This window comes from Amblyomma maculatum, chromosome 10, assembly GCF_055883805.1.
Source record: "Amblyomma maculatum isolate TAMU_Amacu chromosome 10, ASM5588380v1, whole genome shotgun sequence".
Taxonomy (NCBI): Eukaryota; Metazoa; Arthropoda; class Arachnida; order Ixodida; family Ixodidae; genus Amblyomma; species Amblyomma maculatum.
In genome coordinates, this window is record NC_139353.1 from 123938781 (window position 1) to 123963658 (window position 24878).

At 44.2% G+C, this 24878-nt stretch overlaps 1 long non-coding RNA gene across 1 annotated transcript; it reads left to right on the forward strand.

Annotated features, from left to right (window-relative positions):
- The first annotated feature begins 507 nt into the window (after positions 1–507).
- On the forward strand, positions 508–18411 carry LOC146177396 (uncharacterized). The gene is made up of 4 exons (XR_014701313.1): positions 508–612; positions 953–1057; positions 2983–3094; positions 18125–18411. It is a non-coding gene; the product is annotated as an uncharacterized LOC146177396 (long non-coding RNA).
- The last annotated feature ends 6467 nt before the right edge of the window (positions 18412–24878 follow it).

A 24878-nucleotide genomic window follows, 5' to 3' on the forward strand; every position in this document is an offset into this window, starting at 1 on the left:
ATTGGCGGAGGCAGTGCGAGTCTCCCAATTAGAGAGACTAAGCATGACCGAGACGGGCAGGGTAATCCTTGCAAAAGTAGGCCTCAACCCAGACAGGGGAGTTAAAAAAAAAGTCACAATTAATAGTGAAATCAGGAATGCCTTGGTAGTCCCCCCCTTCCCTAGGAATATGCATCCAGAATTTAATGTCGAAAGAAGGGCCAAACGAGCTGAAGCCCTAGAGCGACGGTTCAAGAACATGGGAGCAAAGGAAGATGTTGATGCGGCAAGTGGCAGAACAGACCTGCCGGTCGCCACCGCGCGATCTTAGTAAGCTGCGCATGCGCGAGAAGAAAGAAGGTAGGCGAGGAGGAATTGTTTGTAATTTGGCGGATGTGACGTAATCAACTGTTCATTTTTGTGTTTTGCTTGCGCTTACTCTCGGACCCAGGAGCTTTTCTTCCGCTGACTCCGAAGTCGCAGGTGCTTTTTTTTTTTTTTTTTCAACTTTGGCACGCAGCGGCGATGGCGGGAGGTTCGTTTGCATCGCATTGTTTCCGATCGACCGGACTAAAATGGATTCTGCAAAATAGATTGGGTGGCACGCATCCCTGCAGCTTTCTCCAAACATTCGTGAGTACTGCTAAATACAGCGCAAAGCACGTGTTGCATTCCGTACTTGCCTCGCCTACTCATTGCACCGCTGCCCCCTCGTTACAGATGGAAATTATTTTTCTGCATCGACGCGCTATTGTTCAGCGATCTCAATTATTTTTTCGTAATCTTGCTGTGAGTCTGCAGTGACTGCAAGTGAAGTGTAGAGGAACTAGGGAGCCCTTTTTCGCGCGCTTAAAAGCAATCCCGGCGGCTCGCACGAAAGGGCTTTCCTTTTGTAGTTCATTTTCGAATACGACTCCGTTTGGCCCCGACTAGCCCTGTCCCAGCAAGAGCAACCATTCCTGTTTTCTTTCAGTGTGTACCGAAATAATCTTGAAGCACGGCGATTGTGAGATCTTGGCTTCGTCGCAGCTTCTGCTCATGGCCTCTCCCGATGGTATGAATTTTGCCTCATGAAAAGGTGAGTAGCACTTACTTGAGTGCACCCGCTTGTAAAAATATGTGCCGGCAAAAACCGGTTGCTCCACAAGGGTGCTGATATATGGAATGAACTGACTTTATTTATGAAGATAGTCCACAGCATGACTTTGATGTGGCCAGGGCATGAATTTCGATCAGCACCGCCACAGCCAAAGCAATTAAAAGCGGGGGAGAATCGAAATTAATGGTGGCCCAACAGCGCAAAACAAACACAGACCAAGAAATAAACGAAACGAGACACACGAACAGCGGGGAACTTACAGCTGATTTTTTTATTGGGAAGAATCACATCATATATATGCACACGAAGAAACAGCGCACATGCGCGATATCAACGCCCTCAAGTTTTGGTAAAAAGGAAAAAAAGCAATTAAGAGCTCGAGTGCATCGGCAGAACTGCTGCCCACTGTGCAGCATATTCATTTCCCGAGGAGATAATGTGACAAAAGGCGTACTCACGCACCCTTTACTTTTTCTGATGTGAAAAGCTTTAGCTACTTCTCTAGTGCACTGGTAAGAATGAACGAACAAAACATCACTGTCATCAAAAAATGATGTGCATTCGCACGTGGATCAATGCTTCGCTAGGTTAGTTTCTTTCTCTTTCAGCGAATTAGCGTGCTCCATGAGCCGCACTTTAATGCATTGCACAGTCTGGCCTATGTAGATAAGGACAGAGGGATTTGATATACTATGCCAGTCTTACAAGGAACATATCTATTTTCATGATTTATGTTGCACATATTTCTTCTGCCCCCTCGTGCATTCTTTTAACTGCGGCTCCCACTCTTTCTAGTTTGTTAGGAGAAGGAAACAGAACTTTTACCCTATGCTTGCTTCCTACTCTTTTAATTTGGTGCAACAGCGTGTGTACATATGGCATGACTACTACCTTTCTTCTTCCTTCCTCCGAACCCCTTTCCCGCCCTCACATGCTTGAAGACGATTTTAGCGCGCGGAGGACTTTGTCCGCACTCGAGACGAGAACTGAGTTCAGGAAACCAGCTTCCCTGCATTTGTCCGCCTGAGTTAAGAGACTGGACATCATTTTATGATGACAAGATTTCTTCACTGCCATGCCTAAGCATCCCGTAACAAAACTACTTTTTACGAGCTTTGAATGAAAGGACCTGTAATTCAGAAGGTGCTTTTCACTCCTAGGTGAATACTGCCAACAGACATGATGGGGTTGGAAAGACAACTTAATCAAGAAATTGTAAGGCTGTTTCTTGGGGGACTTCATGCGTGAGCCTTAGTCCCGACCCATTACGTGCAAAAACATCAAGAACATTTGACACAAATTCAGGATTCACAGAGCTAGCTAGCACCAGAAAATCTTCCACGGAACTGAAAATGTGCATGCAACAACTGGCTAAATTATTCTCAACTTTCATATCAACCCTGCTTAGATAAATGTCGCTGAGGATGGGAGCTACCTTGGCACTTATGTACACACCAGATTTTTGCGTATAAAGGCGACCATCTCACTCAACAAACGTGTTACTCAGGTAGTAAGATAACATTTCCAAAAAGGATCCGGTTAAGGTTCCACACTCATTTTGGAACCAGCATTCATCATAGTCCTCCGTAATACATTGCTGAACATACTGGATGAGTTGAGAGTGTGGAAGATATTATACAAATCAACCACATCTACGCTAAAACCAGCACTGTATACCAAGCTTTCATTTTGGAGCAAATCAGCAACTGCCTCAGAATTAGAAACGAGAAATGGATCCTTTACGCGAAGTGACGACAAATGTTTGCAAAGATGGTACGCAAAACCAACTGCCATGAATTGCGGAATTCATACTTTCATTCATTATACATTCTGTGTTGTAACAAAATCCTTCACGTCTTACCTTTCCCAGGAGTGGGCATTTAGTGCATTGTTCTGATTTCCAGGTCCTTCCCTGTGTTTGGTGCGTGTGCTGAAACAGGGATCCTTTGGAGGCAACCTGCGGCTTTCTTCTGTGCTTTTGATTCTGCCTTAGTTTCCATCGGATAGCTGTGGCTGGTACGTGTGGGCAAAGGCGTTTCATATTTGCAAACCAGCATATATATGGTCCAGTGCTTGTCAAGCCAACAATTTTTTTCGGTACAAAGTGTGATTCTGCTGCATTTCCACAAAAAAAAAATGTTTTACAATTTTTAGACAGCTTACCTTCAAGTTCTTCGACTTTGTAATGGTGTATATATGTTATGCTACCACTGTTTTTTTTTTTCTTCTTGTCATGCTGATGCATCAAGGATAATGCTAGGCTGTTATGGCTAGCATGATCTACTAAGGTAAAGGTGCCGGTTTCATTCTACACCAACTGATACAGGTTGTGGGCTCAACCATCCTCAATTTCTTTTTAAAAAATCATAGCAAATTGTATTGCTATGAAGAATATTATCCCAGCTTGTTTTTGGTGTAAAAGTATTTTCTGCCCGTGACCACCATCTTAAAGGAGTATAGACACCAAATTTTGGTGGCATTTTTGTAAGACATTCCTGTGTACGGATCGCCACGTGGTTTTCGCCTACGACCGCTAAATAATTCTCAGTTCAATTTTCTTTTCTCGCCAGTTTCGGTTTCAGCAGCTGAGAGATGGCTGTGACATCACAATCAAGTCCAAGCCATGCACGGCATAAAAAAGCCGCAGTATAATCACCAGCTCTTCACTTGTGATTCCAGTTCTCGAGGCAGGCTGGCTTCAGCGTTGTAGTGAATTTAAACATCACAGGATATCACAATTTTTTTTTCACCCGTCACGTGACCTAGACTTAACTTTGGCGTCACAGCCATCACACGGCTTTTAAAACTGAAACGAGTGAGGAAAGAAATTCAATGATAAATTGTTTAGCGGTCATAGGTGGATATCACCTGGTGCTTTCTGTACAGTAATACCTTGCGCATCATTACAGCTAATAAAACACGAACCTAAAAATTAGGTGTCTATAGGTCTCCGCCGTGTTTAAAACAAACAGCAATCAAGGTGGCGCGGCAGTCGTCTATGGCCCCAGAGCAGGCGGAAATCATGGGAGCCACCCCACTGCTGTGGCCATACTTGCCAAGAGCGTGTTATTGTGATATGCAGGCACCTTTTTGGCAGATAAAATACCCACGCGCTGTGTGAGTACTCCGTGAACCTCAGTAGTGAGTTCAAAAGCAATACTTGGAAAAACTTCACGTACACAGCATGCATCGCCTTGTCCTGCACACCGTACCAGACCAAGAGCGGGTTCAAAGCGCACGAGCGAAGTTGTTGCTGCCTTGAAAATGAGCAGGGTTGATTGATATCTTGGAAAGCTATCAATTGCAAAGCTTTGGGTGCGTACAACAACTTTCAGTTGGGTAAGTGGAATGTGATTTTTCTCGCTCGTAAACAGCGCACGCAAACAGGTAGGAAGTACTCCGCTCAAAGCATCATTGCATTCTCGGACGATTCTTCATACCGAGCATCAAATGAGCGTTGTTGGTAAGCATGGCAACAGTAGCAAGGGCATTGTGCCTTGGCACCGTACAGGTTTGCTTATCCTTGCATTATTTCTTTAAATCACCACGCTGCACGCCTATCTGTTCTGTTCGTGGGAGGTTATTGGCGTCAGCGTTTATAATTTTTTCATGGGTATTCAAGCTTTTAGCTTGCATTACAAGCTGCAGCTACCACATGCTGGTTCCGTAGTTAGGGCTACCCAGTTCAGTCCTGGCCGCCGTGACCACGTTTCTATGTAGGATAAACTCTGAATGCGACAGTGTGCCATCCAGTACGTAGTTGATGTAAAGATCCTCCAAATCTGAAACAGCTAGGGGCCAATATGTCGCTCGGGACGCTCAACCCCACAACTCGCATTCAAAATTAGCTGCAGTGAATACCACTCAAACCCCTCAGTATAATAAAATTCAGCTCCAATTGAGCAAATCAGTGGCTGTCAGTGCACGCACATTTTATCACAAAATTTAAAATAATATTAGGTGAACAAAGCTAATGTTAGCCATACAATTTAACCACGAAGGAGTGCAACGCAGATCGCTTGCGCAGCAGCTCACTATGCACATAATACATACAACTAGAAAGTGAAAAACAAAAATTTGTTTGAGGAATCGTTTACATTATAAACAGGTCTACGCATTAATATACTGGCTGCCTCGTCAACATTTTACGTGCACTCACAAAATACCATTACGCGTCATAAAGAAGGCCAAACTCGAGTTATTCGTGACCTTTGAGCCCGTAACCGCTGTGGCGTAAAGGTGTCGGTATCCAGCCTTCGCGCCTCACTGCGATGGCCCACTGTTTACGGCGACCTTCGTCCGTAAGAAACCTGTGCAAGCTTACTAAACTTTGCGTTCTTTACCTTCCAGTACATGCCACGGTGATGCAACTAGTCAGCATGGTGCTTTGTTTTTTATTTTTTCGGCTGCAGCAAACCATCGCACAATCACAGTTGGCGAAAGCAACTGAAGAATTGTTTTTCCTACCACGCGAAAGTCTAATTACGAGACAGCGCCACCACATCTTCATGACGGAGCCAGAGTGCAGGTGGCCTATACTCTTTTAAGTTTGCAAGTGATAGCAAAACCTGGTCACACAGATAAATTTGTAAAAAATTAACTTTTTGATGCATCACTATAAACAAACATTTTCATATTAATAAAATGCATTGTTCTTTTGATGTGCAGGAAATAAACAAACTCTGCCTTATTTTTGTTCAAATAAAAATCATAAAATATTGTCACGGACAATAGGGCTAGACGTGCCTAAAAGACAGGGAGAAGCTGTACCAGCAGCCAGCGTTCCGCACAGAGCGCGTGAGCAGACTTCAGCGTCTTTTTCTCCCAGGCACCACCTAAGAATCTCGGGAACACCAGGTGGCATTACCCCCCCCCCCCCCCCTCCTAAAAAAAATACGAAAGCAGAGGCTGATCGCGAGCGATCGGCCTTATATTTGTTCAAATATAAATCGTAAAATATGGTACAAAAAGTTGAAATTTTGAAATGTTTATCAAATTTTATATTCTTATGGTACTAGGTGCTAGACTAGAGTTCCAGAGTGCCTGGGTTCAAATCTGACTGCCGGCAGCTGCGTTTCGATGGATGCAAAGCGGAGAGGCATCTGTGTGCTGTGCGATGTCAATGCATGTTAAATATCCCCAGGTGGTCAAAATTACTCCGTAGCCCTCCACTATGGGGCCTCTCTCCTTCCGCTTTCGCTCTCATCTTCCTTCCCTTGCAGCGTGATTCAGGTGTCCACGGAAAAACGTTTCCTTTCCTGTAAGCCAATTATTACTATTATAGTACTCAATCTATTTCTCCAACTTTTTTAGAAGACAAAAAGCCTATAAAAAAGATCAAACAATGTAAAGTCCACCTGCAAAAATATTCTAAATCCGAGAAAATTACCTTATTGAGGTTTATTCCTCCGTCAGTTATGTAATGAAGTGGCCCTATTAAAAATATGAAAAATACTAGTTTGCACAGAGCCATTCATTGCCATTTAATTCTGAAAGCTTAATCAGGGTGCTTTTAAGTGAGAAAATAATTTCTCAAGTTGAGCCTTTGCAGGCAACCACGGTGTTGCTCTGTGCCTGCTCATCGCAGCAGCCCACTTTCTGCTGGCTGCGAACTAGCAGTCCACTGCTTGAGTGCAATGGTGCTTTTTTGCAGTTATATATATATATATATATATATATATATATATATATATATATATATATATATATATATATATATATATATATATATATATATATATATATATATATATATATATATATATATATATATATATATATTACGTGACTCAGTACCATTCAATGGCATTTATTTTTTAGAGCTTAATTTAATTTGTGCTTTAGATGGAAAAAAATACATTTCCATTCAGCGATCGCTTTGAACCCTGGCATTGTTCTTGGCTTGCTCTTCACTGCAATGGATGCATGTACCAACACCTTGTGGGGGTTCTCACGGGACTTGGGCTCTGTGCTCAGAACCGAACGCCCTGACGCTAGCTCTAACCACATCCGCGGCAGGGAAGAACGAAACACTGAGGCAGAGCCACCGTACTGGGCTGTTTATTGGGAGTGCCCAATTTTTATCCTTGGTCATAGCAGCATCCGCGCGCTCTGGCGTCGCGGCGTCGTCTCCCCCGGATGAGATGCTGTGCATCGATATGAGAGGGTAGGGGGAAGGAGGGGCCGCCCGGCACGCTACGCCAGTTCTCTCGCCCCTGCCCTCTCCACCACTGCTTCAGGGGAAGGAGAGAGCTGAGGTATCCCCGTGAGGCAGACAGGGGGTGTTTGCCATGTTTTGCAAGTGTGGGGAATCTTAAATTCCCACACCCTCCTCCCTTAATCGTGACCTCCACCTGGGTGCCGTTTTCCCCTTTGGAGTTGCATGGCTGGTCCTTCAGCAGGCCCATGTAATACAGAATCAGGGCAGGGGTCGGGACTTGGGTTGTTGGACTCTGCTCCTGGCGCCGCTGCCAAAGCGAGGAAGGCCACCCCCTATGCCGAGCGGGCCCCGCATGCAGGCCGTACATCCGACTTGTTCTGCTAAAATCCCTGTCGCCGCAGTCGCGAGGAAACACAAGGGGGCGAATTATGGCTCGCCTACCGGTCATGGGCTGCCAGTATGCCCGTGGTACGCTGCTCGCCCACGACTGCGCCGACTTCCCGCAGGTCGTAAATCAGCATCAGACTCTATCCCTATAGGAGCTCCATACTGTTTTTGTTGAATGCCAGTCTCTGTGCTCGACCTCAAACCGAATACGGCACCTGCATTTGATAGCCCTCCTTGCAGCTGCGGGCAAAGAACAGTCTTCTCTGCTGCTTTTTGATCTGCATCTCAAATTACTTTGCGGGGAATTCTGATCCTTGTGCCATGCTACAGCTTCATTTAAATTTTTCTTTGTGTCCATGGCCCTCAGCAGATTCCTTTATTGTCGAAGCTGGCAGTGCTCAAGCCTAAAGCAGCATTTTATTGAAGCAGTGGAGTGCTGGTTCTGTGTATATTTGCAGCCGGCAGAAAGTGTCCTGCAGTGAAGAGCCTGTAAGGAATTTACGGCGTTGTAGCGGAGCACCAGAACAAGAGGACCAGCGTGGCAGGCTTCTCGAACTGAACAGCCCATGCCGTGCTTGCTCACTGAGCACGCGTCGTTCAACCTTATTTTCTTCTTTTGCTGGCTGTGAACGCCGATCTTAGCGCCTCCGCTTTACAGTGGCGCTGTGCGCTACAGGCCCCCCCCCCCCCCCGACCAAACGGAGCGGCGAAATGTACGCGCCAACGGGGCAGGGATGGCCTCAGCGGCAGGCACGTCGACAGATAAGACAGCAACATCCGAGGGGAGCTCCTAGGGAGGTTTCTCCATGTATTTGGGTTTAAGGCGATTCAGGGAGACTACCTCTTCACGACCATCCAGCAGGATAGTCGCCGACTTTGTGGTCTTGTTGAGGACGCAGTACGGGCCATCATAGGGGGGGCTAAGAGGCGCCTTTACAGTGTCTAGCCTTAGAAAAACATGTGTCGAGGACGCAAGGTCTGGGTGCACAAAGATCTGACGGTCAGATGATCGAGGTGGGACTGGGTTTAGGTGTTGAATGCAGTCCCAAAGGCGTTAAAGATACTGCAGGGGCTGGGACGAGGAAGCCGAAGGGGCTAACAAGTCTCCGAGATGACTTCGGCCACCGAACAGCCAAGGTCGTGACGAAAAACTGTTCGTAGGCTAAGAAACAGCATAAAAAGGTGACCAGCCCAGTGCTCGTGATCTAGGCGAGCAATGAGGGCAGTCTTGAGCTGACGATGGAGCCGCTCAACCATGCCGTTGGCACAAGGATGGTATGCTGTGGTGCGGCACTGTTTAGTGCCGAGCAGACGGGTAGGGGAAGCGAAGAGGATGCATTCAAACTGGCGGCCACGATCCGTGGTAACAGCCAGAGTGGGAAATCCATGCTGAAACGAAGGCTTTGGCAACTGTTTCAGCAGTAATGTCCAGAATGGGCACTGCTTCGAGCCAACGAGTGAAGCGGTCAATCATCATCAAAATGTGCCGGTAGCCATTAGATGGACGTGGTGGTCCAAACAAATCAAGGTGAACGTGGTCAAAGCAACAACCAGGTGGCAGGAAAGACTGGGGCGGAGTCCTTGTATAGTGAGTCATTTTGACGCACTGGCAAGCAAGACACGAGCGAGCCCACTGGCGAATGTCTAATGTTTGGCCAGACGTACCGCTGGGTAATGAGGCACTATGTGGCTCTGATGCTGGGATGGCAGATGTCGTGAAGGAAATGGAAAATGGTAGGATGAAAGACCCCCGGGATAGATGGACGCGGTAGAGCCGATGACAAGTCGCACCAGAGCAATCCGGTCACAAGCGGATGAGGCACGAGCTGCAGACGGAGGGCACGGGGGTGGTCACGCAGGGCCTGAAGCTCAGGGTCTTTGTTATGTTGTTAAAAATTTAGAAATTTCACCTTTTTGTACCTTTCTTCTGTGGCTTATACCTAAAAAAACGCTAAGTTGGTTTAATTTGCTGCATTCAAAAGTGCAAGTCGTGCACCGCGATAACCTTTGCACATGCGCAGTTCAGCTGCCCCTCCGCGCGCAGAGAGAAAAGAGCATGTGCAGTTTAATTAAAAGGCGTTGGAGCCTAAATGTTTTATGAATTTGTGAAGCCTCTTAGTAGACAATACGACATGTTAGCAATATTTTTTTTTTTTACACGAGCAGTATCTAGAGTGGCAGGGAGTACTCAGGAGGAGAGATGAAATGCTGGTGTCACCGTTGGGAACCGATTTCTCAAGTGAAATGTACATGTCAGTATTGATTTTGTGAGCGCAGATCCCAAAAGTTATGCTGCACGGCCATTAATTTCAGAGTGGGGGCAAATTGGCCATTTTAATGAGTTTGGTTCAACTGATGGGAAGATTTTTTTTTAATCCAGTTTTTTCTGTGCTAAAGGAGCCCTTTGTTGCCATACGGTTTTTCTTTGTCCATAGCTCATCATCATTATCATCATTAGCTGGACTATACCCACTGCAGAACGAAGGCTTCTCTCATAAGCCTTCAGTTAACCCGGTCTTGTGCTAGCTGCACCCACTTGACCCCTGAAAACTTACTAGTCCACCCACCTGACTTTCTGCCGCCCCCTGCCACGCTTGCCTTCACTTGGAATTCAATTTGTTACTCTTAGCAAATCGGTTATCCTCTCTTTGCAATATATGTCCTGCTTGTGGCCATTTGTTCTTGATTTCAACTAGAATGTCATTATTTAGAGTTGATTTCTTGGACCCACTCTGCATGCTTCCTATCTTTAGACTACACTTATCATTTTCCATTCCGTAGCTCTATGCATCTACTTCAACTTAAGTATAACCCCTTTAATTAGCCTTCACATTTGAGCCCCATAGATGAGTACTCGTAAGATGCAACTGTTATTTACTTTTCTCCTGAGTTATACCGGTAAGCTGCTAGTCATGACCTGCAAGAACTTGCCAAATGCGCTCCATCCTAGACTTGTTCTACAGGTTTTCCTTCTGAATTTAATCCTAGTGCCAGCGGAAATAATCTGAGCGCCAACTGATACAATCTGCGCACCGTGTAATTTAATTTGAGTGCCAAGCTTTTAATAAAAGCGGCAGTGTATTTAATCCGAATGCCAACTCGAATAATGACAGCGCCAAACAATTTAATCAGAGTACTAATGCAATTAATACAAGCGCCAGCAGATTTAATTCATACGTGGAAAATGAATGCAGTAGAGGGCTCTAAAGCACAAAGCATGAATTCCAGAAATAAATCGAAATTGAGATCACTTCGCAGACCATGCGACGTTTAGGCGTCACATCTGCATCCACTATTTCGCTTTGTTCTTGTATCTTGCAAAAAACCAAAAGCCACACGCAGCTGAAAAACTGCAGTTTATGACACGCCTCTCGCAGCTTTTAGTTTAGACGTATGACAAGTGAATAAATATGACTGTCATCTTCTAATCGGCTGGTTAAGCACTGCTTATTATGGGTTGTCATATGCACTGAATCTGCATGCCAATGGCATTTCGGCCTTCACACAACAGCCTGCTGTTTTTACGAAATGGCAACCGGTGCAGAAATGTATTTGTGTTTCTCATAATGATTCAATGCCACTAACAGAAAAGAAGGATTAGTGTAAAGCAGAGTTGGTTCAGGCGAGAAGATATGGAGCCAGAGAAACATATCTCATTTTACCGCTTTCTCAATTTTACACGGCCACTACCACGGAAAGAGAGAGCGCGCGCCGTTGCATTCAGTCTGGCTGTGACATGGCAAAGTGGCTGAAACTATGTACAGCAGAGCTTACAACCCAAACAGCAGTGCTTAATTTGCCTGGGTGGCAATCGTAGCGGCGTAGGTGGATAACAAACTACAGGCTTGCAAAAGCACAGAAGCGGCCGTCTTTACAATGAAATTTTATTTTCTGGGAGACATTAGGTTTAAAACACTTGCATCAAGGCAATATTTGTCATAATACTGATGAAGGCTATCCTATAAGTTGACGCTTCGCTGATTCGGCGCATTGTCTGAAAGATGATCTCAATTTCGATTTATTTCTGGAATTCATGTTTCGTGCTTTGGAGCCCTCTATTGCATTCATTTTCCACATATGGATTAAGTTGGCTGGCACACGGATTAAATATGCCGACGCTTGTATTAATTGCTTTGGCACTCAGATTAAATTAGTTGGAGCTGGCATTATTTGAGCTCGCGCTCAAACTAGATATGCTGGCGCTTTAATTAAATGCTTGGCACTCAAATTAAATTACATGGCACGCAGATTATATCAGCCAGCGCTCAGATTATTTGCACTAGCACTAGGATTAAATTCGGGGAGAAACCTGTAGTTATCGCCCTTTCATGGTCCGGATCTGCGGTTGTTACCTGTCCTAAGCAGACACATTCGCCAACAGCATCTAGTGCTCTGTTACCTGCAGGGTGGAAGTACTGCTCTATTCACTCTGTTTGCTTTATTCTGCTCCAAACTGCTTCATTCTGCTCCATCCTGCCCCAAAACGCAATATTGTTCCAAAACCCCAAAACTTGATGTTTTGCCATGATGTTTTGATGCCTTGTTATTTTGCCATAAAATTTAACGAAACATAATTTTTGCTTAACATTAATTGTATTGGGCCATTAATTGCGCCAGGTACAAGGAATGCGGTTCGATGCAATTTGATTAGGTGACTGTGAGAAGTGCAGCAGGGCAGTGGCATGTTGTGCTATAGACCTTTTCACGAGCCTCGGCGAAACTGGTTTGACTGGGCTGTGGGGCGGGTTTGGAAGAGATAATTCTCAACTTTTCCTGTGCGAGCAGCACAGCCCAGTATTCAATATGGCAGCTCCCACGACCACTTTTCGAAAAGGTCTATTGACCAGAGCAAGGAGGGTAAATTGAACATTGCCATTTTGAGAGCGTTCTAGCACCATCTATAGGTGCCGCAGTGAAACTATGGCTATGGATTGTCAAACGAGGCAGCCGTGGGTGTCTAGCTCTTGCGCTTCTATGTTTCTTTGAAGTTTTCAGAAGTGGCTGCTGATAAAATTGTCAAAAGTTAATTTACGCCTCACAGCAGTGCTATTCTTTACATCTTGCGAGGGCAGAGGCAAGTACAGTGTCCACAAGTGAAGCGAGTGGTTCCTATAAGCGCATGGTACCGTTGCATGCAGGCTTGCTATGGCTGTGACTTTTCTTATTTGATTTGCACCCCCAAGTAATGTCCCATGTAGAAGCAAAACCTTTGCAGTCCGCAATATGTTTTACCTTTGCGTGGTGACTGCAAAAAAAATCTGCCGCAGCCCACACCTCACAAAACAGACCGTATGCCGCTACTGCGAGTGAATACTTCTCATTGGCGATAGTTGCCCGGTGTCTCTCTTCTTCTTTTTTTTTTCCTTTCCAACTGGGTTGAAGAAAGAATCAGCAGCACATCATCCAAGCAGGAGATATCAAGAAGTCTTATTTTTGTGACTGGTTGGCGTTGCTTATCATGGCTGTTAAAAAACAAAAAAGGCACTTCCTTGCTGAAATGACAACGGAGACATCAGGGAATCAGAGCAAATGAGACATGTTTACTCACACTTGCGGCATGCCACCTGTTTGTGCGGTGCGGACTGCAACAAATTTTTGCAGACACCACGCGAGGGTAAGACATATTGTGTACTGCAAGGGTCTTGGTAATATGTGGCATATCATTGGGCGTGCAAATCAAAGGGGAAAAATCACAACCGTAGTATTTTTCATATAGAAAGGTACTATGCACTTAACCGAACCACTCGCTCCACTTGTGGACGCTGTGCTTGCCTCTGCCATTGCGAGATGTGCAGAACAGCCTTGCCATGAGGCAGAAATGCACTTTTGACGATTTTGTGAGCAGCAAGTTGTGAAAACTTCAAAGAAACGTAAAACCAAGGCAGCACACTGGTGGTGGAGGTACAATGCACCTTGGCTGGGCCTAGCTAACATATATAAAATTTTAATAAACTAGAAAAGCGAGCATAAGAAATCTTTTGATCTCAAGTTATTCTAAAACGAGTCACAAATGACTGGGAGGAATTAATTGCAAGAAAAATGTTTTGTGCACATGACGGCAACTTCTCCCAGCCTTTTGAATCTCCGGTGGTGAGAGAAGTGAGGGCAAGGAGCGAAGCAATCGCCACAGGCTACCATGAGCTGTTGAGGAAACTTTTCTGGTTACAAAGAACTACACGAGTTGTTCCAACAGTTCTGCTGTGAAAACGAGTGTGTACTTCACTATAGAATCGTTGTTAACAAGAAACCTGTCAAGTCTACATCAGACAAAAGCATACGTGAAGCATTAGGGGGTTGATGCCATGACGTCAATTGCAAGAAATGCTTTCAAGAGTGTTGGGCATAGAAAGCCTCTTACCGACGTGTAGCCCCAGTATTACTTAAAAGAAAACATGAGTCGCTAGGAGACAACCATGAAGTAAAGAAGCTTAAGGAAGAAAAGGCTACCCTTCAGTGCCATCTGTCCTTCCTGAAGGTACTACTGAGCAGTGCCCAGGAATTTATCAGCACAGCTGCGGGATCAAAAAGGATGTGAAGAAGATAGCGAGTGGCGATGTGCAGCTCGTTTATTTCAATTCCAAGGTAGTGGTGGTGCTTGAGCGTGGACATGTCTAAAGCTGTCAAGTCAGAATAGGCAAAAGCTTTTAGTCAGCTGTGTTACTTTAAACATCTTTACATGTTGAGATATGCGTGCAAAGGTAGTACAGCATTGAATATTGAATAAAAAGTAATCAAATTGAATTTTTTTGTATATCAGGAAACAAATTGCAATTATTAAAAGTGCTTGACCCTAGAAACATGTTCTAAAGCATAATTTGAGTGCTCCAAAGTGGCATTACCACTGCTCTCTGAGCTGTTCCAAAATGCTCGAGCCTGCTTCCACCCCTGCACCTATTAAGGCGAAAGCCTTCAATGGCTCATACTGTTGCTGTTTGTTCGTTCGGTCACACATAGCTGTCAATCCAATGACATCATCACCAAAACCGAAAGTAATGTCATCAGAAAAATGAACTTCAGTGGAGTAAGTTGTTGGGATAGTTGGTATTCTAGATTTAAGGACATAGTTTTCAGCGCAAAGGCATAGTTCCTATAGTCTTTCTTCTTCTTTCCTTTGGCCGCGTGCCTTTGCGCTGAAAACTTTGTCCTTAAATCTAGAAAAATTAAAATGCGATCTCCACCGGGAATCGAACCTCCATCCCTCGGATTCCCTGCCGAGCGCTTTAGCCTACTGCGCCATGCCTGGAATCGTGAACCACATCATAATTCTTCTTGTCTACAGTGAGGATGATAGTAGCGATAACAATAATGCTGCAATTAGTGATAATGATAATGATGGAATTAGCAATAACAATGCAATTAGTTGGTAATGATAATGAGAGCAAATGTGATTCACCTTGTGCACCAACAACACTCAGCCTGTCGCATTTCTGCAGTGTAGATTCTACAGTGCCCTCGGAATTTTTGTAAACTGCTGTTCTTATCCGAGGCTATTGACCATTACCTTAGGGTTCCACATATTAATTTTTAGGCCTATGTTTTTGCTTTGCTTGCCGAGGCCATTAAGCATTCTTTGTAATTTGTCCGCTGAGTTAATTAACAAGGCAATGTATTAAATCAGCCCTTATCCATAATTGTTCCCACTCCAGGTCTCTGAATACTTCCTCTAAGCAAGTGGCAAATAGTACTGGGGAGATCATGTCTGCTTGCCTAGTGCCTTTCTTTATGGGAACTTTATTACTTTCTTTATGGAGGACTATGGTTGCAATGCAGCCACTATTGATATCTTCCAATACTTTCACATACGGCTCATATACACCCTGATTAGGCAATGACTGCTGACGTTTTGACTGAGTCAAATGCTTATTCTAATCAACGAATGCTATTTATAGAGGCTGGTTATATCCCGAACATCCTTCTATCACCTCATTGATAGCACGAATGTGATCGATGGTAGAGTACTCTCTCCGAAAACCTGCCTGATCATTTGGTTGATTAAAGTCTAAGGGTGCCCTGATTCTATATTTGATCCCGGATATATCAAATGCACATATATCATATTCCTATATCGAACTCTCAAAATATCCCCCTGAAAATCCTACATTAAAGTTTAGCAGCGTTCTTCATGTCCATCGAATTGCGCGTCGTGCCCTGCAAAGGATTGTTTTAACAGCTCACCGGCGATCATTTTTCATTCATGGAGCCGGGTTGTACAGTCTTGACAGCTGCTGCCTGCCAAGATTTCCGGTGCCTGCGAAGCGGCATTTGGAAGTGTGCCCAATGTACTCTCCTTTTCGGCACTAGGTGGGAGGTGACATTCAATGCGTGTGTACGCCTTGCGGGTCATCGCCGCGCCCTTGGTGAGCAGTGTGTTGCCGGCAGGCAACGCACCGCTGCCATACATGTACCATATTCATGCTTCTGGGTTATAGAGAGCCTCATCTGTTGGTTTGCCTTATATATGAAATTGCCTATGTATCTAACTATTTCGGGATCCCCTTCGAGTTCAATATATATAACTGTAGTAGCAATGACCTTAGTAAATTCCGTATACGCAGCAGGTAGTATGTTGATTGGTCTGTAATTTTTCAAGTCCTTAGCATCCCCTTTCTTAAAGATTAAAATAATGTCAGCATTCTTCCAAAACTCCGGTGACAATGTCCAGACATTGCATATGCTGAGTGGCCATTTTTCAAGCACAATATCCCCACCGTCCTTCAACAAATCTGCAGTTACCTGAGCCTCCCCAGCTGCTTTCCCCCTTTTCATAGCTTCTAAAGCTTTCTTAACCTCTTCCTTCGTCACTGACGGAACGTCTGATCGCTCTTAACTATTGCTAATCTCATTATCAGCCTGGTTACTAGGCTACTGCACAGATCAGTGTAGAACTCCTCGGCTACCTTGGCATGCATACATTGGATTTTCACTTACTTAATTTCCCCTTCACCTCTTTCAGGCTAGCACTGTGTTTTTAGAGCATGCTCGATTCTCTCCGTAATATACTTCCTTGCGTCGAACAAATTGCGTTCACTGAGTACCTTTAACATCTCTGCCAGTTCTATCCTGACCGCTGTAATGGAGGTTTTCGCGCCTTGCCATTTCATAATCAGATATTTCGTCTGCTTAGGTAGTTTACTGATAGCCTGTCTAATTATCCTATTGCCTACCTCTGCCATGCACTCATTATTAATGGCTCTGAAATTATCGCTCATTGCTTCTAGACTAAGATCGCCTTCGTCGCTTAAAACTGAGTTATCTATTCTGTTCAGAGATCCTGAATTCGTACACCGTTCCTCGTGGGGCAAACCTTATCCGTTCCCTCCCAAGTGTAGCGTGCTGCCGGGCTAGTTGATGATTCATGGAGTCTAGAATTTAGCGCAAAAATAAAGAACGGACAAAGAAGGACATATAAAATGATTGACTAGCGCTAGTCAATCGCCTTATGTGTTCTTCTTCGTCCATTGTTCTTTACTTTTGTGCTACATTCTTGACTTCGTTTAGCAAGGGGCAGCAGAAAATGAAGTGTGCGAATGAGATGGAGTTTTCAAGGATTAAGTCGCCACAGCTGGCTAAACATTAAGATAGGCATGTAGGGACCTTGATGTCGATATTGGGACCTTGCCATTTTCAATGGGATCAATGACCAAGATACATAGGATTGGCTTCCCTCTTACAAGCGGTTAAGCGTCCACAACCAGGGAGGCGACGCTGGGAAGCTGAACAACATGGTGTTTTATGTGACAGGCGTTGCCAGTTTGTAGAGCAGAAACCACAAAGCAAACTTCATCACCTAGTCTGCTTTTAAACGCGCCTTTTCTTAGATCTTTGGCCGCCCTTGCATACAAAAGCTGTGTTCCAAACAGTACTTGTGAGCCTAAACCCAGCTGCAAGGATCCTTCACCAGTTATACTGAAGACATTGTGAACCTGTGTACACATCTAGAAGTCTCCAGCCAGAGATGGATCGGATAAAGCGCATTCTCAAAAACATCGAGGCTGACGCAGTCCAGATGTTGTTGTCCGAAACCCTATCACTGTTGCCAATATATTCATGCTTTGCCAGGAGCAAAGCAGCGCATTCTGGTTCAGCCACCTTCTGTGCACCTTGAATCACTTTCCAGCTTGGTTCCGTCAGCAGCTTGCTGCTGGACCAGTTTAAAGACTGCGATTGAGGAGGTGACATACCAGCTACTCCTAATTAAGGACATTTGAGGATCTCCATCTAGCCTGGCCATGACCCTTCAGGCTGATTTGCGAGCAAGTGTCTGAAGTGCTGCCATTCATTCACCTGCAGGTTCCTCCTGCGGTTACGCTCATGTATGGCAACGTCAGATCTGGTCAGACATGTTTATCCCGTTCCGCCTTTCACTGTAGCCTACCGCCTTCATTCCTACGTGGCCGTCCCCTTTTTGTGTGGACTCCTGGCACACATATGACAACCTTCTTATTTGTTATGCGTGCAGAGTTTCTGGTCACATTGTGCGTCATTGTCGCCACCTGCAGATGTGCCTGACTTTATGCGCCTCCTGAGCCCCGGCCACGTCTGTCCTGCAGACAACTTTGACACCTCCACTCACCACCTGCCTACTCGCCTCCATCCTCATAATGCCACTCAGTTTCTTTGCTGCATCTTTGCCCCAGGAAAACTAGTTACTGCCTGAGGCAAGAACTGCGATTATGTCAACAAATGTAGGGCCCACGTATTGTTCCTACAAATGTACTTGAAGCGGTGGAGGGCTGTTCCTTGTTGATACTGGTGCTACTGTATCTGTGATGTGTAGGAAACTGCACAAGCTAATAAAAGAGGACATCATTATCTGATCTTTCGCTTCTCACACCATAATGCGCAGTGTCTTTTGCCTTTGACCGCCTGCACGGCCATGGTCGCCATTCACAGCTCATTATGTACCATAAAATTTGTTCTCTCGTTGTGCTCCTGTGACACCATTTCAGGTTTTGACTTTCTCTCTGACCATGGCACCATCATCATCATCATCATCTGCGTTAATGCCTAATTAGAACTTCTCCCATGCAGTTTGATGATTTGTCTCCCACTTTGAGCAAACTGGCTGTGGCTGCCGACATTGAGCTTCCTGCATGCTCATCTTCCTCCTTACAAGAGAATTAAAGGAGACTTTTATCCTGCAGTGGGTGTAGTCAGGCTGGCTAGGATGATGAGGAACCTGTTCGGCTATGCTCTTGCCATTTTTTTTTTCTTTGCTGTTGCACACTATTGCATCCTCTTCACCTAAAAAAAAAGTGCAAGACACCCCTACATAAAAACGTACACAATATCCATGGAAACCTACTTGTTGTGAGATGCTAGTCATTGTTGCATGGCTAGTGTTTTGTACTTTCCTATGTGCAGAAAGTGCCGAGCATTAATTTCATCGAGTCACACTAGCTTCATTTTTTATCGATTTAATTATACATACTATCGATCCAACCTGGACGAAGATAGAAGTGGACACAATGTCAAACTTGGAACAGCGCAGCCATTTCGTATCTAAAAAAGAAAAACAACTTTACCAAAAAAAAATAAAAGTGGACACTGCTCAGTTCTATGGCGCAGCTAGGAAGTGTTGTATGGTGCTTCATTTCTTTCTTTTCTGACATGATGGGAAGTTTTACTGAAGAGCCAAGATTTTGTTGGGGAAGCAGTTTCAGATAACAGAAATAAGCAGTTGGTCATATATGTGCTTGGTAGAAGAACACAGCTGCTATTCTGCGAGCATGAAACTGTGCGGCTCGTGTGAGTTCCTAACATTTTTTAGTTGCCCCAGTTTTTGTGAAATAGGGGTTTGTTTCTAACTAGACGCACAACTATTTAAAAATTTCTTGACAGATGAACATAACGCATGCCTGCAAGACCTGAAAGGCACTGTGTTTTGTTGTGCCCGAGTGCATATTTAGCAAATATGGTAAATGCAGCACATGCTCTCTCATTTTGGAGATGTAAATTCAGGGGCTAACCGGATGGGTAGTAAGGACCTTGTAATACTTGTAAACGTGGTGAGTACACTGAATTCTCATTTGAGGTGGCAAAAGATTGCTAGATCAAAGCAGTGCATCTTACTGTTGCATTTCATATTGCTTCCCCACAGTGGCGGCAAGTTTTAGATGCATAGCCGCAGATGTCCTGCTGATGGCAGGAAAGTTGCTTGCATTACAGACCATATTTTGTGAACATATTTAATAAGCATTGTGTTCATCCAGAAGAAAAGGATTGTAGTATAAGATTATTTCAATTTGAGAGTTTCTATAGGCTCTCCAAGAGCATTATGTGCATTTATTTGGACAAATGCAGCATCATTTGTTATTCCTCGTTCATATCCATACAGGTGCATAACCTGCAGGATTTTCATCCTCCTAGTGTGTGGGCGCTCATGCATGAAGGAAAAAATAAGAGTGCGAGACAAAACAAACTATCGCTTGTTTGTATGCTTGGGCCGCTTTGTTTAGTGCATTTATAAAAGATCTGTATAGCATGAGTCACTGTAAAAAGTAAAAAAATAAATTAAGGGTGAGTTGTGCTCTAGTTGATGCCTGTAGTTAGGCTGCTTGCTGTCAGTTGAACACATCAACAAAACTGCCAGGATCAAATCTGCCGCTTGTTTTCGAACATGTCAATCCAGTTGGATTCGTAATGTAACTGTTCAGCGTCAGTGTATTCTTCCTTTTGGGCTCTGCGAAGTATTTTCATAGTCACTTCTATTTGTGCTTGGAATATTGCTTGCGAGAAGAAAAAGGAGCAAGGGAATATCTTCACGTTTCCACTGGTTCCTCACAGGTCTGCGCGGATGTGCCTTGCGATCCCTGCTACATGTCGTGCGTCAAATGTCTCGATAGAGCAAAGCAGCCCTTGCGCGGTCTATCTTCGCAAACATGCGCTCGTTTAAAAGAAGTATTTCAAATAGTGCGCCGAAACTGCATTTGCGAGCGGTGCAGATGGCGGCACTTACCAAATTTTAACGAATCTCTACCCCGCCGGGGTGGCGCAGTGGTTACGGCACTCGACTACTGTTCACAAGGACGCGGGATAGAATCCCGGCCTCGGCGGCCGCTTTTCGATGGAGGCGAAAAGCAAGGTGCCCGTGTGCTGTGCGATGTCAGTGCACGTTAAAGAACCCCAGGTGGTCGAAATTTCCGGAGTCCTCCACTACGGCGTCTCTCATAGCCTGAGTTGCTTTGGGACGTTAAACCCCACAAACCAAACCGAACCATTTTCTCTCTCTTTAGGATGCAACAAACTAAGCTTTCTTATCAAGAGTACAGTTCTAAATGTTGAAGTCATTTTGTTAGATGTCATTCAGAAGGGAACTTTTTTTTGTAACTGATATTTTCCATAAAGTTGTAATTGTTTAATTTCCAGTAGTGGCGCTGCATTCGCTTTTGCATTTTTCTTCATGGCGCCGTGCTTGAAGCATTTAACAACGTTCGGCAAGTGGTTCGACGTTAGAGGCAGAAATATGTGCTGTTATTATGCCTTTACATTTCCTCTTTACCGCTGTGGTTGTCATATGCTTTCTCAGTTTTTATAAGTCGGTAACCAGACCCTTAAACGTTGCGCTAAAACATTGTTGTCGTACACTTGCAACGTCGGCGAACCGAGACCACCGATACGCGCAATTCACCTCATCTTGGTAAGTTCGCTCCTATTTAAAATGTCCGTGCATCGGAAACGAGCTTAGGAGAGTACAATGATTTCAGCGGCTTCTGCGAGGTTAAAATGGTTCAGTGCCATTTATAATGTCAATGCGTGGGGCCAAGTACAGAACTTGGGCGAGCGCACTAAAAGCATGTTCGGAATGTATCGGCAGGAAGAAAGTAATTTATTGTTTCCGATGTAAAAAGTGCCGGTTATTCTCCGAAAAACGACAGGACTGTACAGAAACGTGCACGCAAGATTTGAAGTAATCGATGGTGTGATCAGCTTTAACAGCGCTTAGTTTTCTTTAGTTTGCGTTCTTTGACGCGTCGCTCTTTGCATCTGTGCCTAACCTGAAGCACGGATTTTTTGTGGGTTGAATGTTTTTAATTCGTATTTTTAACTCTAGATTTTCGCCTATGTACTTCGAAAAAACTGCAAAAAAAAAGTCTTTGGTAGTCATGGTGTCCATGCCACACACTTACCAACAATTTTTCTTTGCACTGTTCAGCTGACTTGAAGGGGAACTGCGCACCAGGTTGCTTGAGGCGAATTTTTATTTCGGTTTTGCGGGTTCAAAAAGTTTGTTCCATAAAAAACCAAACTGCAGTACTGTACGCATGCCCGTTCTGAGACCCACACATATTACTGGCGCTAAAGCCGGTCGCAATTGCTTTCTCATATAACTACATTGCCGGAGTGAAATAGATTGTTTACTAGGTGGAGGGTTTTTGCTGTGGCAGAAGCCTATTTCATTTACTTCACATACTTTACCACAAGAATCAATCTATTTTGCAGCCCATATCTTTCCTGTACTGCTTCAGCCTTGAAAAGAACGAAGTACGCAAGAAAAAGGGGGGGGGGGTTCCATTGGCAGATAAAGATATGTATTCTGTGGCACGTTCATGAGCGAAAACAAAATGGTAATACACCTCAAGAAACTGAAGCTCCTTCTTGGCTAGAAGCAGCTGTGTCTGCAAAACCTTTCAATGAACTGCCTATCAACATTACTAGAATAAACTCTTTTGTTCTAGAAATGCCTTGATACAAGACTTCGTGTGGAGATTGTGGCCAATGCAGCTTTCACTTCCAGAGCCTTGCTCTTTGCAGATCACAAGAACACTGGTGGAAGGATGGCTGCCATTCACTTGTAGCTGTTATCAGTTCGAACCGTTTCAACTCATCTTGTGAGTATACAGTTCAAAATCTACAAAATGTTTCATGCATGGTAACCAAATGATAGTAGCTTACTGATTGAAATAATAAAGCTAATTTTGTTTCAAAGTGTGTTGTCGACTAATTTTTTTTATTGCTGAAATTCTCAGACCAGAAAACGGTTGGTTTGCTCAACTGAGAAAATTCTGGCTGAGCTACATGCGTTACAGCAATATGATTAGCAGCAGGTGCACTGCTCATCTCGGGCAGAGTGCTGAATTATGCGACGTGTATCAAAGAAAGCAGTACCACGCATTAGCTGCTGGATCAGTCAAATGTATACTTAGTGGAAACACTTAAGATAAAGTAGACTTCAAATAGAGGCTAATTACTCATTAGCACCCACATAAGTGCAGCCATACAGGTAAAAAGAAAAGCTATACAAGTTTTCAGAAGCTTCATTAGTGAAAAATTTGACGTGGTCCAAGGAGTGAACCCTGGACTATTACTCATGTGGGGCAGTTTGTCTACCAACTCATCTAACCAGGACAACCAGTGGATGGTGGGGCTAAGCTGAATTTATCAACAATGCACAGGACTATAACTTATGCTTCGATCCCATGGACACCAAAAAGGCCTTCAAGAACTGGCCCTTTATGTCTGATAGTTCACAGTGCACAGCTACACAGCACTAGTGCTGCACTATTGTTACTAAGAACCTTGCACTTTAATGTGCCTGTCGGACCTGTAAAGGGACAAAACATGGACCAAAATGTAACAATATGTACTAAATTAGATTATGGTGTAAATGAAAAAAGTCTTTAGTATAGATTGAGCACTATAATATCCAAGAATCAAGGATGTATTTTAATTTGGCACTGAAATTGCATAAAAACAACTGAAGGGATCTCTAGCGATGAAACATTGTCATCATCCCTGTAACCACGTCTCGAGAAAATGTCAATGATTCTTTTAATTGCACGTGCTCTCTGTTCTTTGACAAGCGCTCACCTTGTTTTGTTGTATTGTTACATCCATGATATCATTAGCGACATAGCAATATTTTGAGTGCTGTCCAGTGTGCCTGTCAATAAACTGAATCCAGCTTCAGCAGAGAGTGGCCTGGACTAAATTTGGAAGTCACCATCATGCTTGACATAGCTGCATTAGCCTGAATGTCTGTTTTGGTCCAAATCAGACGAAGTCAAATTTTGAGGGTAGTTTCGGTGATCATCACCGAATTGAATCAATAAATCTAAATACTTTAGATTTATTGATTCAATTCGGTGATGATCATGTTCGTTGGGAATGCAACCCGAGATCGATGAAGCCATTGGTAAGCTCCAATTCGAGGCAGTCCAAATTAGTGAAGAATGGGATGATTAACACATGCTTATTAAATGCGTTGAAGAGATCTTGTTACCACGGCATGGGCAAGAGTCTTGAAAGACAAGTAACAAGAATTGCAAAGGCCGGTTATCGGGAGTCGGTTATTATTGAGGCCAGTTGCCGGGTACTGAAGAGCCTTAAACAAACGCACAGACTGAAATCCTTGCCCAGCATGGGTGAGAGGAAGAGGAAGGTTGCAGTGGTACCGTATGTGCACAGAATTTCGCATGGCCTCAAAAATGTAGGCAAGAGGTATGGTGTTGACGTAGCAATGACCGCCCCGCTCAAAATGAAGAGGATCTGCCCGGCTATTCAAAGGGAAAGAGGAGCGAAGAAGCAAGAATGTGGGGTGAAACATAGAAACCCATATGTTGGATGCAAGACAGGTGTTGTGTACAGGCTTCCACTCTCTTGTGGAGCCAGTTATATAGGACAAACAGGACGATCTATTATTAAGAGACTACAGGAACACCGGAACAACTTGGAAAGTGGAAAGGACAAAACGTTTCTGGTATCACATCGCCGTTCATGTGAAATAATGAAGAAGGAGAAGAAGTGCACTCCTAAGTTTGACAAGGTTAGGATTTTGTATCGCCACAAAGAGAAGATGACGAGAGAGATAGTGGAATAATATTTTATTTCAACGGACAATAAGTGTGTCAGCAAGACTTCTCTCGCTCTTTCAAGCAAAGAGGTGTCTTTTTTAAGGGACTTTTTTTGTGCAGCAGGTGAACCCAGGGGTTGTTTCACGTGACTGTTTCGTTTTCTTCATGTTTGTTTTTTCTGGGCCCTGGAGTAAAGGGCTTAGGCATAGTTGTGAGTCAGCGCTTGTACTATGGCTTTCTTTTATCTTGTCCTTTGTCTTCGTGTTCGCGCTGTTTATATTAATAATGTCTCATCGGCTCACCACAATTTACTCTGGATTTCTACGCAAAAGCCATCTTCGGGGCAATAAGACGGCACGTGTGAGGTCATGTAAATACCCCTCTGTAAGCTTGTTCCCCCCCCCCCCATGAATAGCGAACAAAATAATAAACAGACAAATTATGAATAACCAAATTTATT